Below are 11829 nucleotides of genomic sequence, written 5' to 3'. Positions count from 1 at the left end.
ATAGATCTACAATTGCAATGGTAGAAAACAGTGGAGTGGTTTGTTTGTTTTTTTAATTCTGGTGAGACACTTCTAAAATACAAGGCTTAAGGAGGATGGGTGGATAGTATTGGCTTATTTTTGATGATGGGAGGAGGACAAAGCTGATGAAGAGAGGAACTGATCTTTTGATGGGGTGGGAGGATGGTTAGTGAGAATTTCAAGGCAGTTAAGTTGAATTTTGGAAGTTGTGCAGCGGTATGCCATCTCTGGATGCAACACATGGATTGCATTCCCATGTGAGCCCTGAATATGACTTCCTGACTGGCTGTGCCAGTGGGACGATTCCATCCGGCCCCTGAACACACAGGGAGGATGCCATTGTGTAGAACAAAATGGCGTCCTCCGCACATTGTGAAGACACGGGTATTTTAACATGGTACTCTATAAATGGATTAAAACCTGGTGAACTGAGATGTCACAAAATGTAACTGTAAACAGGGAATCCTCATTGAGCAGGTGTGTTTCTAATGGGGTCCTGCAGAGATCAGTTCTTGACAACATTTTTATCAATTACCTGGAAAAAACCCCATAAAATGATCACTGATAAAATTTGCAGATGACACTCTAAACCAGAGGATGGTAAATAATGAAGAGGACAGGTCTCTGATTTAACAGTGAACTGGATCACTTTGCACACTGGGCACAAGAAAACAGTATGCATTTTAATGTGGCTAAATGTAAATGTATACATCTAGGACAAAATATGTAGGCCATACTTATAGGATGGGGGATTCCATCCTGGGAAGGTGGGACTCTGAAAAAGATTTCGGGTTTGTGGTGGATAATCAGCTGAATATGAACTCCCAGTACGATGCTGTCTCCAAAAGAACTCACGCAATCCTGAGATGCATAAACAGGGGAATCTCAAGTAGGAACAGAGAGGTTATTTTACCTCTGTATTTGGCACTGAGGCAACTGTGTTTTTTAAACTTATCTACTCCGGAAGTTTTACTGGTATAATTTTGCCAGTATAGTTATAATGGCATAACTTCCTGTGAATAAGTGTGTCAACGTGGGGCGTTACAGAGGTATAATGATACTGGTATATTTTATGCCAGTTAAATTCCACATGTAGACAAGCTCTTAGCGAGAGCAGTTTTCAAGGTAACAGGTGAACAGGAGTAAGTCAGCCTTGCACCACCCCTACAGCAACTTTCTACCATGCACTAATGGGCTATAGCACTATTGGATAAAGATTCAGCTCACTGTCAAAAGCATATGATTAATAATGGGATGCCGAGTGCATCTTCACCTGGATCTTCCATCCCCAGCATCAGTCTATTCCATGGCTCTTGTAAGGGGTTAGGCACATCGTGATTTTTCCTGTCTGGCAGGTACCCTTAACTGTGCCAGTGTAACTAGTAATGCAAGTCCTACTTCCTCCCCGAGCTGTGCATTCCAGAGTCCACTGACAGTGTCTGAAAAAATACCCATAATCCTTGGTGCAGCGACCTGCTGCTCATCCTGCATAGAATTGCTGCCCAAAATGTTTCACAATTTACTCCTAAAAACACAGTTGGGCAGAGTGCTGGGTATGAACTGGAAAACAGAAAATGCCCCGTATAACTTACAGCTGGTTAAGCCTGAGTGTGATTTGTTAGCTTATGAACTAAAGGCCCCTAAGGCTTTGCAGCTATGCAAAATGTATAAAGGATATGTGTGACAGACTGCAATGCTTGCTGGTGAAATAAGGAATGGAGAGGTACTGAGACTGATCTGTTTGCAGATGTTTTAACCATTAATTGCAAGTACTAGATGTTTTGCTGAGTAAGGGACATGGAGTGGTACTAACAGAAATAGGAAGTAACTAGGCTGTAAACAACTGGGGCATATGTGTCGGAATAAGCAAATTGGAATAGACACAGGTATTGACACTTAAAGATAGATCAGGAAAGATTTTACGGCTTGCCTGGGGGCAAGATTCCCGTGATACTTTGCAATTAAGATAAAGCACACCTCTACCCCGCTATAACACGAATTTGGATATAATGCAGTAAAGCAGCGCTCCGGAGGGGCAGGGCTGCGTGCTCCAGTGGATCAAAGCAAGTTTGATATAATGCAGTTTCGCCTATAACGCGGTAAGATTTTTTGGTTCCCGAGGACAGCGTTATATCGGGGTAGAGGTGTATCTAGCAAGGAATGGAATTTTACAATGCAGTAACCCATGATATATATTTTATGTTATACAATATATTTTTGCAGTGTAGTAACTGCAACATATTCGCAAGGTATGTAATGCATAAAAAAGGCCATAAACAATGACTAACCAGTAGGTTTTGAAACAGTTGGAAAATTACCAGGAAAAGGGAACTGAGGAAAGAGCCTAAGGACATGTATACACTTACCGGGGATCAATGCTGCTGCTGCAGTCGATGTACCGGGCGTTGATTTAGCGGGTCTAGTGAAGACCCACTAAATCGACCGCAGATCGCTCTCCTGTCAATTTCAGTACTCCACCACAAGGAGTAGTGTAAGGTAAGTTGACGGGAGAACATCTCCCGTTGATGCAGTGCGATGTAGACACTACAGTAAGTTGATCTGAGCTATGTCAACTCCAGCTACGTTATTCACTGGAGTTGAGTAACTTAGGTCGACTTACCCCCGTAGTGTAGACAAGTCCTAAGATATGGAGAAGTATATACCAAAAGGAGGAAATTGATAAGGGTTGAAATGTTGAACTAAGGAGAGTCACCAGAGTATAATTACCACAAGAAATCATAAGGAAGTAAGACCACTGGCAGACAGGATCCAGACTGTCTGAAGCTATGGAGAAGGCCTTCCACAGTTGTAGGTAATTGCATGCCTCTCTGTATGTGCTGTCTTGACTGTTTAATAAATTAAATCAAAGCTGACTTGTTAACCAAATCTAAATTTAAGAGAAGGCTATTCATTAAACATATAATCACACTTAAAATCCTTATCCATTATTAGCTATTCATTTATTAATTATTGACAAATTATTGGTTATCAACACAAGAAATATGTAAACTACAGTCACTGGAAGACCTGTTCTCTATACTGGTAATGTCTGACCTTTCTGTATTATGCTGTTTTATTGCTAATCAATAAAGTGATTGAGTGAGTTATCTGAGATCTCATTAAGGGATGACAAACTTAATGAGCAACCACCTCAAACGACTTACAGGATCACATTTCTAGCTGTAATGGGAATGGGGCCTCATAGTGACTGGATTTCATGAGGACAGAGGACAGTATCCCAGATGTGTGAGGCATTAAGGGGAAGGGATTACAGATCAATGAAGAGATGCCTTTTTTTTTCATTTCTCAATAGGCTTCATTTAATAAAAGTAGCACTACTTTACACTATTAACTCTGGGTGCTATTAATTAAACATGAATGCCCCAGTGAAAGTGGGTGTGCCTGTTACGAAACAGTGAGTTTGTGTATTTCTTTGGTTGTGCTGGGGACATTTGTGACACTAGCTCACAACAAAAGCACCCCTTTTGGCTCCTTACTAGGGAACACATTGCTTTTCTCTGGAAGGTTGTGGGGATAAATCCCTTGTTCCTGAAGAAATTCTAAGGGGATCCGTTTTTGCTCAGCTGCCTGCTTGTTCCCTCTCACTGGGAAGAGACTGAGATCTGAGCCCCTCTTTTACCTCTCTGCTAATTCAACTTTATTTTTTCATCAACTGCCATGATGTTGTTCAGTCCCAATAGCCACATCAGGGCAGACCAGTCGTTCATCTCGACCTGTGTCTGACAGCAGCCAGCACTACATGGTTGGAATGTGCAGGAAACCCCGTTGTGGACATGGCAAAATCTGTCCCTAGCAACAGTTCCTGTCAACCAGTTGTTGGCTTGTGCCCTGAAACAGATTCGTCATATATACATTATATATTAGTTCAGCTAGTGTAACTCTAGAGGTTCTCATTATCTATATTTCTATCTGACCCTTTTTCAAAATTCCACGATTTCCAAATCTCAATGCTATCTAGTGGAAATGAGTTCCATAGGGTTATATAAACTTCCCTTAGTAGTTCGTTCCAGTGGTTAATCACTCACCTTTAAAAATGTGGTACTTATTGATAATTCAAATTTAGCTTGCTTCAGCTTGCAGTCATTGGTGGTGGCCCTGCCTTTTTCCATTAGATTAAACAGCCCTTTAGGAGCTGGGATTTTCTCTCCATAAAAGCATTTAAATTGTAATCAAATCACCTCTCAATCTTCTTTTTGAAAAGCTAAACCAATTGAACTCTCTAAGTCCCTCACTGTAAGGCATTTTGTCTAGTCTTGTTATCATTTTTGTGCCTCCTCTCTGTATGTTCTGTGACAGCCTCTCCGCCAAGCTTTTCACTGTAAGGCATGCAAAGCACAAGGCAAACTCTGTCAGTGCATACCCAGTGTCTAGTACAAAGTTACTATTTAAAAATCACTCCCCTTATTACACTGAAGTGCAAGCCAGAACGTAATCTGTATCCCTAGCTATTCAGTGAACCGGTTTGCTGTTCCTGCCAAGGTGAGTATGACCTAGCGGCACGGGCAATGGGTCCTGTGCTGCAACTTGTGGGAAACATGGGCAGTGCTTGGTTACCAGGGACCAGCATTAACTCTCCCAAATACTGGTCTTTGTCTGAGGCAGCTCAGGGGGAGGGGCGTGGGGCAGCCATGAGAATACAGGACCCCCGCTTCCCTTAAAGCTGATGGTATCAGGCACCCTGGACTTGCACATTCTGAGGTCAATGCCCATCCCTGCCACCCAAACCACCAGTATGTTAGGAAAACTGGTTGAGGGACCTGGAAATCACAATGGGCGTGGGATCAGATGCTCTATTGTTTGCAGTGTGAGCACCTGTAATGAAAACTTCCACTGTCTCCCGTAGGTGACCCGATGTGATATCAGTCTTGTGAGGGTAACAGAGGTGTCAAGGGAGCAGATGCTGCAAGATTTTGGATACAGACCTGGTTCTCGTGCTGCAATGATACGTACCGCAATGATGCCAGCAGAATTAATACTGTAGTGGCGTGGGAAAGTGTCCTTAACAAGCAAGTTGCCACTCCCAACAGATAAACTGCTATTCTCCACATTATACTGAGCTACTTTAAGCAAATCACTTCTACCTGGGTCAGGCTCACTTTTACAAACTTCAGTGCCAGCAATCCATCACTCATAAAAAAACTACCCTTTTCTTCCTTAATTAGGGCTTTAACCTGATCATCAACTTTAAGCTGCTCTAGAGAAACATTTCCCCCATAAATGAGCTCTCTTTGTGCTTTATCTAATTTCAGATTCACTTCTGAGATACTAGACAGACCTTCAGAAACTTCATTCACATATAAATTGCTTTTTTGCACAAACAGCTATTTTTCACCTTCCCCAGGTTAGAGACAACCTCTCTCTGGTCATAGCAAAATTGGTTAAACACAGGCAATTGCTCAGAGTCATACAACATACTATCATTGTTATAAACTGGACTTTCTAGATGATACAGTTTCTGCTGTTCTTCCATTGCTTTTTGGATTTCAAGCTTAAGTTTGTCCACCTTTGCCTTAGCTTAGCTGTGGTGAGCTTCTTTGGCTCTTTCTGCAGCTTGCTTGGCTTGGCACATCTCACCCCTGCACTAGTATGATTTGAAACCCAACGCCGTCTGAAATGGATCATTTTGAAAAAGCAGCTCCATCAGGCTGCGCGTCCAGGCAGAGCCGGCATGTCTGTGCAAACTCAGGCTGCTCCTGAAGTCATTTCCCCCAGCTCATCAATAGATGTCAGGGCAGAGCCCATTCAGGCTGGCTGACACCTGCCTGCACGCCCTCAGGTGAGACCTGAGCAATCCATCCCTATGGACTGAGCCCTCCTGCGTGAGTCCTCTGTGTCTGTGACATTGGGGGTGTGTGTGTGTGTGTCTGGGGGGTTGCCAATTTTGGTTGGACCTATTCGTGGAGGTTTCATCACATGACAATTTTTAATTAAAGAGTAATCTTGAATTCCTGGAGACTCCAGGCCAATCCTGGAGGGTTGGCAACCCCCAATTGGGGGCGCAGAGTTCAGCCCCATGTTCTCCCCCGACCCGGCGCAGGTGCCTCTGAGGAGATGGGTCACAGGGGGAAGGGCAGAGCAGCTCCCTGCACAGTGTTAGGTAAGAATAATTAAACATGAGACAGTTATGCCAGCTGAACTGAAGTCAGGCCAATAAAGGTTGCTGGGAAAGTCCCTGAAGGAGATAAGCAGAATGACAGAATACTTGTTGCTGAGAATGAGATAGATAGAGACCTGCATTCCTGCTTTTTTGTACCAGATGTTCTGAGATGTTCCTGCATTTCTGTTCTATGTCTGTTCTTAACTCCTTGTCTCCTGTTGGTTTCAGAGTAACAGCCGTGTTAGTCTGTATTCACAAAAAGAAAAGGAGTACTTGTGGCACCTTAGAGACTAACCAATTTATTTGAGCATGAGCTTTCGTGAGCTACAGCTCACTTCATCGGATGCATACCGTGGAAACTGCAGCAGACTTTATATATACACAGAGAATATGAAACAATACCTCCTCCCACCCCACTGTCCTGCTGGTAATAGCTTATCTAAAGTGATCATCAGGTTGGGCCATTTCCAGCACAAATCCAGGTTTTCTCACCCTCCACCCCCCCACACACAAATTCACTCTCCTGCTGGTGATAGCCCATCCAAAGTGACAACTCTTTACACAATGTGCATGATAATCAAGTTGGGCCATTTCCTGCACAAATCCAGGTTCTCTCACCCCCTCACCCCCCTCCCAAAAACCACACACACAAACTCACTCTCCTGCTGGTAATAGCTCATCCAAAGTGACCATTCTCCCTACAATGTGCATGATAATCGAGGTGGGCCATTTCCAGCACAAATCCAGGTTCTCTCACTCCCTCACCCCCCTCCAAAAACCCACCCCCATACACACACAAACTCACTCTCCTGCTGGTAATAGCTCATCCAAACTGACCACTCTCCAAGTTTAAATCCAAGTTAAACCAGAACATCTGGGGGGGGGGGGGGGAGTAGGAAAAAACAAGGGGAAATAGGCTACCTTGCATAATGACTTAGCCACTCCCAGTCTCTATTTAAGCCTAAATTAATAGTATCCAATTTGCAAATGAATTCCAATTCAGCAGTTTCTCGCTGGAGTCTGGATTTGAAGTTTTTTTGTTTTAAGATAGCGACCTTCATGTCTGTGATTGCTGTTGGACACCCATCCTGATAAGGAAGTTTGGTGAGGCATTAGGACTTGCTGAAAGCTATATGCAACAGGGGGCTAGGAATGCATGCCTAACAGAGAAAGAGAACTTTTAACTAACATGGGGTGGGCTGCTGTGTGAATAATCTGTGAGGCCAGGGACCTGTCTCTAAAAACCTACCCGTTTCACCTAAAGGAGCAGCTGGCTCTCCTTGGAGAGAGGCCGCTCTCTACTGTTGTGTGCGCTCCTCAGGGAAGAGCTTGTGCTTGGCCCTTGCTGGTCTTGCCTGTCTCTCTCCGGTCAGACAAGGAACCCTGCCCTCCGGGCTTCCAGGCCTCCGCGACAGGATGAATCAAAGCGCACCGAGGTAGGGGATTGCGGGCAGCGGCCATTAAAGGGGGAGGGGGAGGGGGAGGCACCACAGCCCTTCCGGAGGGGGAAGGGGGAGGCGGGCGCTGTGGTAGATACAGTGAGGGGAAGGCGGATGCCAGAGCCGTTCCACAGCGGGCCATGGAGAGGTGGGCGCCGTGGCGGTTACTGAGGGGAGCGGTGGAGGCGGGCGCGGCGGCCGTTACGGGGGGGGAGGGGCAGGCGGGCGCGGCGGCCGTTACGGGGGGGGAGAGGCGGGCGGGCGCCCCGCTCCCCTCAGCAGCCGGTTTCCCGTCGCACGCCGCGGCCAGACTCCCGGCGCTGCCGGGCCGGTTCCGTCTTGCTCCGCCTAAGAGCCGGGCGCCCCGAGTAACCCCGGCTGCGGCCGCTGCCCGGCCTGGGGTGACCCCGCGCCCGGCTGGGCTGGGGGGGCCGGGGCGCTCCCTGCCAGTGGCCGAGGGGACCCCCGCGCGGGGGCGGGGCGACTAGCAGGTCGCCGGGGGAGGGGGAACATCTGCCCTGGCCGCAGTCCCAGGGCGTGGGGGGCAGAGGGGCTCCCCCCCCTTTCCGGGGGCCGCAGCTCAGCACCCGCTCCCCGAGAAGCGCCCCCCGCGCTTGGCCGGGGCAGGTTGTCCCCAGCTGCTAAAGGAGACCTGCCCCCCTGCAACATCCACCCCCCCGAGGCGCTACTGCTGCGCCCTGGTTTCCGTGTTTAAAACAATCCGGATTCGGTTCCTGTGTCTACACAAAGCCTCCGAGCCCGCGCCAAGTGCCACCTCCCTGCTGCTCTGACTTGCCCTGCCCGAGTCCCCCGCCGTACGCGGCCTTTCCCGCCTTTCGCCGATTTATCCAGTGTTTGCCGGCTCTGAGCATCCCCTCATTTACCTTCATGAACGTCGCGCAGGTGGACGTCGTGCAAAGAAACAGTGAAAATAGGGCTGTCAAGCGGTTAAAAAAAATAATCGCAATTAAAAAAATTAAATGCGATTAATCACAGTGTTATACAAAAAATAGAATACCATTTATTTAAATATTTTTGGATGGAGTCTACATTTTCAAATATATTGATTTCAGTTACAGCGTAGGACACGAAGTGTACGGTGCTGACTTTATATTTATTTTTGATTACAAGTATTTGCAGTGTAAAAAAACAAAAGAAATAGTATTTTTCAATTCACCTAATACAAGTACTGTAGTGCAATCTCTTTATCATGAAAGTTGAACTTACAAATGTAGAGTTGTGTACAAAAAAAACCTGCATTCAAAAATAAAACGATGTAAAATTGTAGAGCCTGCAAGTCCATTTAGTCCTACTTCTTGTTTAGCCAATTGTTCAGAAAAGCAAGGTGGTTTACATTTGGAGGAGATAATGCTGCCCACTTCTTGCTTACAATAAAAAGAAAGGGAGGACTTGTGGCACCTTAGAGACTAACAAATTTATTTGAGCACAAGCTTTCGTGATCTACAGCTCACTTCATCGGATGCAGGCAGTGGAAAATGCAGTGGGGAGATTTATATACACAGAGAACATGAAACAATGGGTGTTACCGTACACACTGTAACAAGAGTGATCAGGTAAGGTGAGCTATTACCAGCAGGAGAGCGCGGGGGACGGACGGACCTTTTGTAGTGATAATCAAGGTGGGCCATTTGCAGCAGTTGACAAGAACATGTGAGGAATAGTGGGCGGGGCGGGGGGGGAATAAACATGGGGAAATAATTTTACTTTGTGTAATGACACATCCATTCCCAGTCTTTATTCAAGCTTAAGTTAATTGTATCCAGTTTGCAAATTAATTCCAATTCAGCAGTCTCTCTTTGGAGTCTGTTTTTGAAGTTTTTTTCTTGAAGAATTGCCACTTTTAGGTCTGTAATGGAGTGACTAAAGAGATTGACGTGTTCTCCGACTGGTTTTTGAATGTTATAATTCTTGATGTCTGATTTGTGTCCATTTATTTTTTTACGTAGAGATTGTCCGGTTTGGCCAATGTACATGGCAGAGGGGCACTGCTGGCACGTGATGGCATATATCACATTGGTCGATGTGCAGGTGAACGAGCCTCTGATAGTGCGGCTGATGTGATTAGGCCCTGTGATGGTGTCCCCTGAACTCAGAAGTTACCTACTACAGGACAGGCCCAACAAAGAAAATAACAGAACGCCACTAGCCATTTACCTTCAGCCCCCAACTAAAACCTCTCCAGCGCATCATCAAGGATCTACAACCTATCCTGAAGGACGATCCCTCACTCTCACAGATCTTGGGAGTCAGGCCAGTCCTTGCTTACAGACAGCCCCCCAACCTGAAGCAAATACTCACCAGCAACCACACAACAAAACCACTAACCCAGGAACCTATCCTTGCAACAAAGCCCGTTGCCAACTGTGTCCACATATCTATTCAGGGGACACCATCATAGGGATACAGACTAACATGGCTGCTACTCTGATTCTTGTTTACAATGTCACCTGAAAGTGAGAATAGGTGTTCTCATTGCACTATTGTAGCCAGCGTCACAAGATATTTTCATGCCAGATGCGCTAAATATTCATATGTCCCTTCATGCTTCAACCACCATTCATGCTGTTGATGGGTTCTGCTTGATAACAATATAAAGCGATGCGGACCGATACATGTTCATTTTCATGATCTGAGTCAGATGCCACCAGTAGAAGGTTAATTTTCTTTTTGGTGGTTCAGGTTCTGTAGTTTTCACATCAGAGTGTTGCTTTTTTAAGACTTTTGAAAGAATGCTCCACACCTCGTCTCTCTCAGATTTTTGGAAGGCATTTCAGATTCTTAAACCTTGGGTTGAGTGCTGTAGCTATGTTTAGAAATCTCACGTTGGTACCTTCTTTGCGTTTTGTCAAAGCTGCCGTGAAAGTGTTCTTAAAATGAACAACATGTGCTGGGTCATCATCTGAGACTGCTATAACATGAAATATATGCCAGAATGCAGGTAAAACAGAGCAGGGGACATACAATTCTCCCCTAAGGAGTTCAGTGACAAATTTAATTAACACATTTTTTTTTAAATGAGCATCATCAGCAGGGAGGCATGTCCTCTGGAATGGTGGCTGAAGCATGAATGGGCATATGAATGTTTAGCATATCTGGCACGTAAATACCTTGCAATGCTGGCTACAAAAGTGCCATGCAAATGCCTGTTCTCCCTTTCTGGTGACATTATAAATAAGAGGGCAGCATTATCTCCTGTAAATGTAAACAAACTTGTTTGTCTTAGTGATTTGCTGAACAAGAAGTAGGACTGGTGGACTTGTAGGCTCTAAAGTTTTGCATTGTTTTGTTTTTGAGTGCAGTTATGTAATAAAAAATCATCTACATTTGTAAATTGCACTTTCACAACAAAGAGATTGTACTACAGTACTTGTATGGGGTGAATTGAAAAATACTATTTCTTTTATCATTTTAACAGTGCAAATATTTGTAATAATAATATACACTTTGATTTCAATTACAACACAGAATACAGTATATATGAAAATGTAGAAAAACATCCAAAATATTTAATAAATTGCTATTGGTATTCTACTGTTCAACAGTGCGATTAAAACTGATTAGTCAAGATTAATTTTTTTTCGATTAATCATGTGAGTTAACTGCAATTAATTGACAGTTGAAAATATTAGTTGAAAATATTAATAGTTGTTAGTAGCTTTAGCAGTCATGTCTCACAGTATTTCTAGTATAGCGCTTCCTGTTTGTATTGCCATACTAGTTTTTAATGCTAAGTGCTTGTTTTTATCTTACCCACTATTCTGTGGGAACATATGACTTCAAGGTGGACTGATTTTCATCATCCTGCAAATACTGAATCCATCATCCTGCAAATACTGAAGTTCACACTTTCCTCTTCTATTAATTCGTTGCATACACAGATGTTGATTTTTGCACTGAATTGTTTATACATCTAATTGCATATTTTAATTTCATAGCCTTTTATGTATGCTATATATTTTGTTACGGCACATTTCAGTGATGTTCTTCATTCTGACAAATTTATTGTTCTTTACTGCTAAAGTCAAGGATCTTTTTTTTTAATGAATATACTATTACCCCTTTGCATTGGTTGTGGGGTGGGCATAGTGATGATATCACCTAACATCTTCAAGTAATGTCCCTGTGGGTGGTCCACTTTAGTTGTCGGTGTGTCCCTGTGCTATTGATGGGAGAATTTCAGCAGCAGACCTGACCCCCACTATTCCTTCTTAACCGTCCTCGGCCAGAGAT

At 44.5% G+C, this 11829-nt stretch overlaps 1 long non-coding RNA gene across 1 annotated transcript; it reads left to right on the top strand.

Annotated features, from left to right (window-relative positions):
* The first annotated feature begins 7667 nt into the window (after positions 1-7667).
* Positions 7668-11522, top strand: LOC144267072 (uncharacterized). The gene is made up of 3 exons (XR_013346531.1): positions 7668-7726; positions 9046-9152; positions 9546-11522. It is a non-coding gene; the product is annotated as an uncharacterized LOC144267072 (long non-coding RNA).
* Positions 11523-11829: the final 307 nt, after the last annotated feature.

Source organism: Eretmochelys imbricata, chromosome 6, assembly GCF_965152235.1.
Source record: "Eretmochelys imbricata isolate rEreImb1 chromosome 6, rEreImb1.hap1, whole genome shotgun sequence".
NCBI lineage: Eukaryota > Metazoa > Chordata > Testudines > Cheloniidae > Eretmochelys > Eretmochelys imbricata.
Note: the sequence above shows the minus strand (reverse complement) of the source record. Positions and strands in the feature narration are given on the sequence as shown.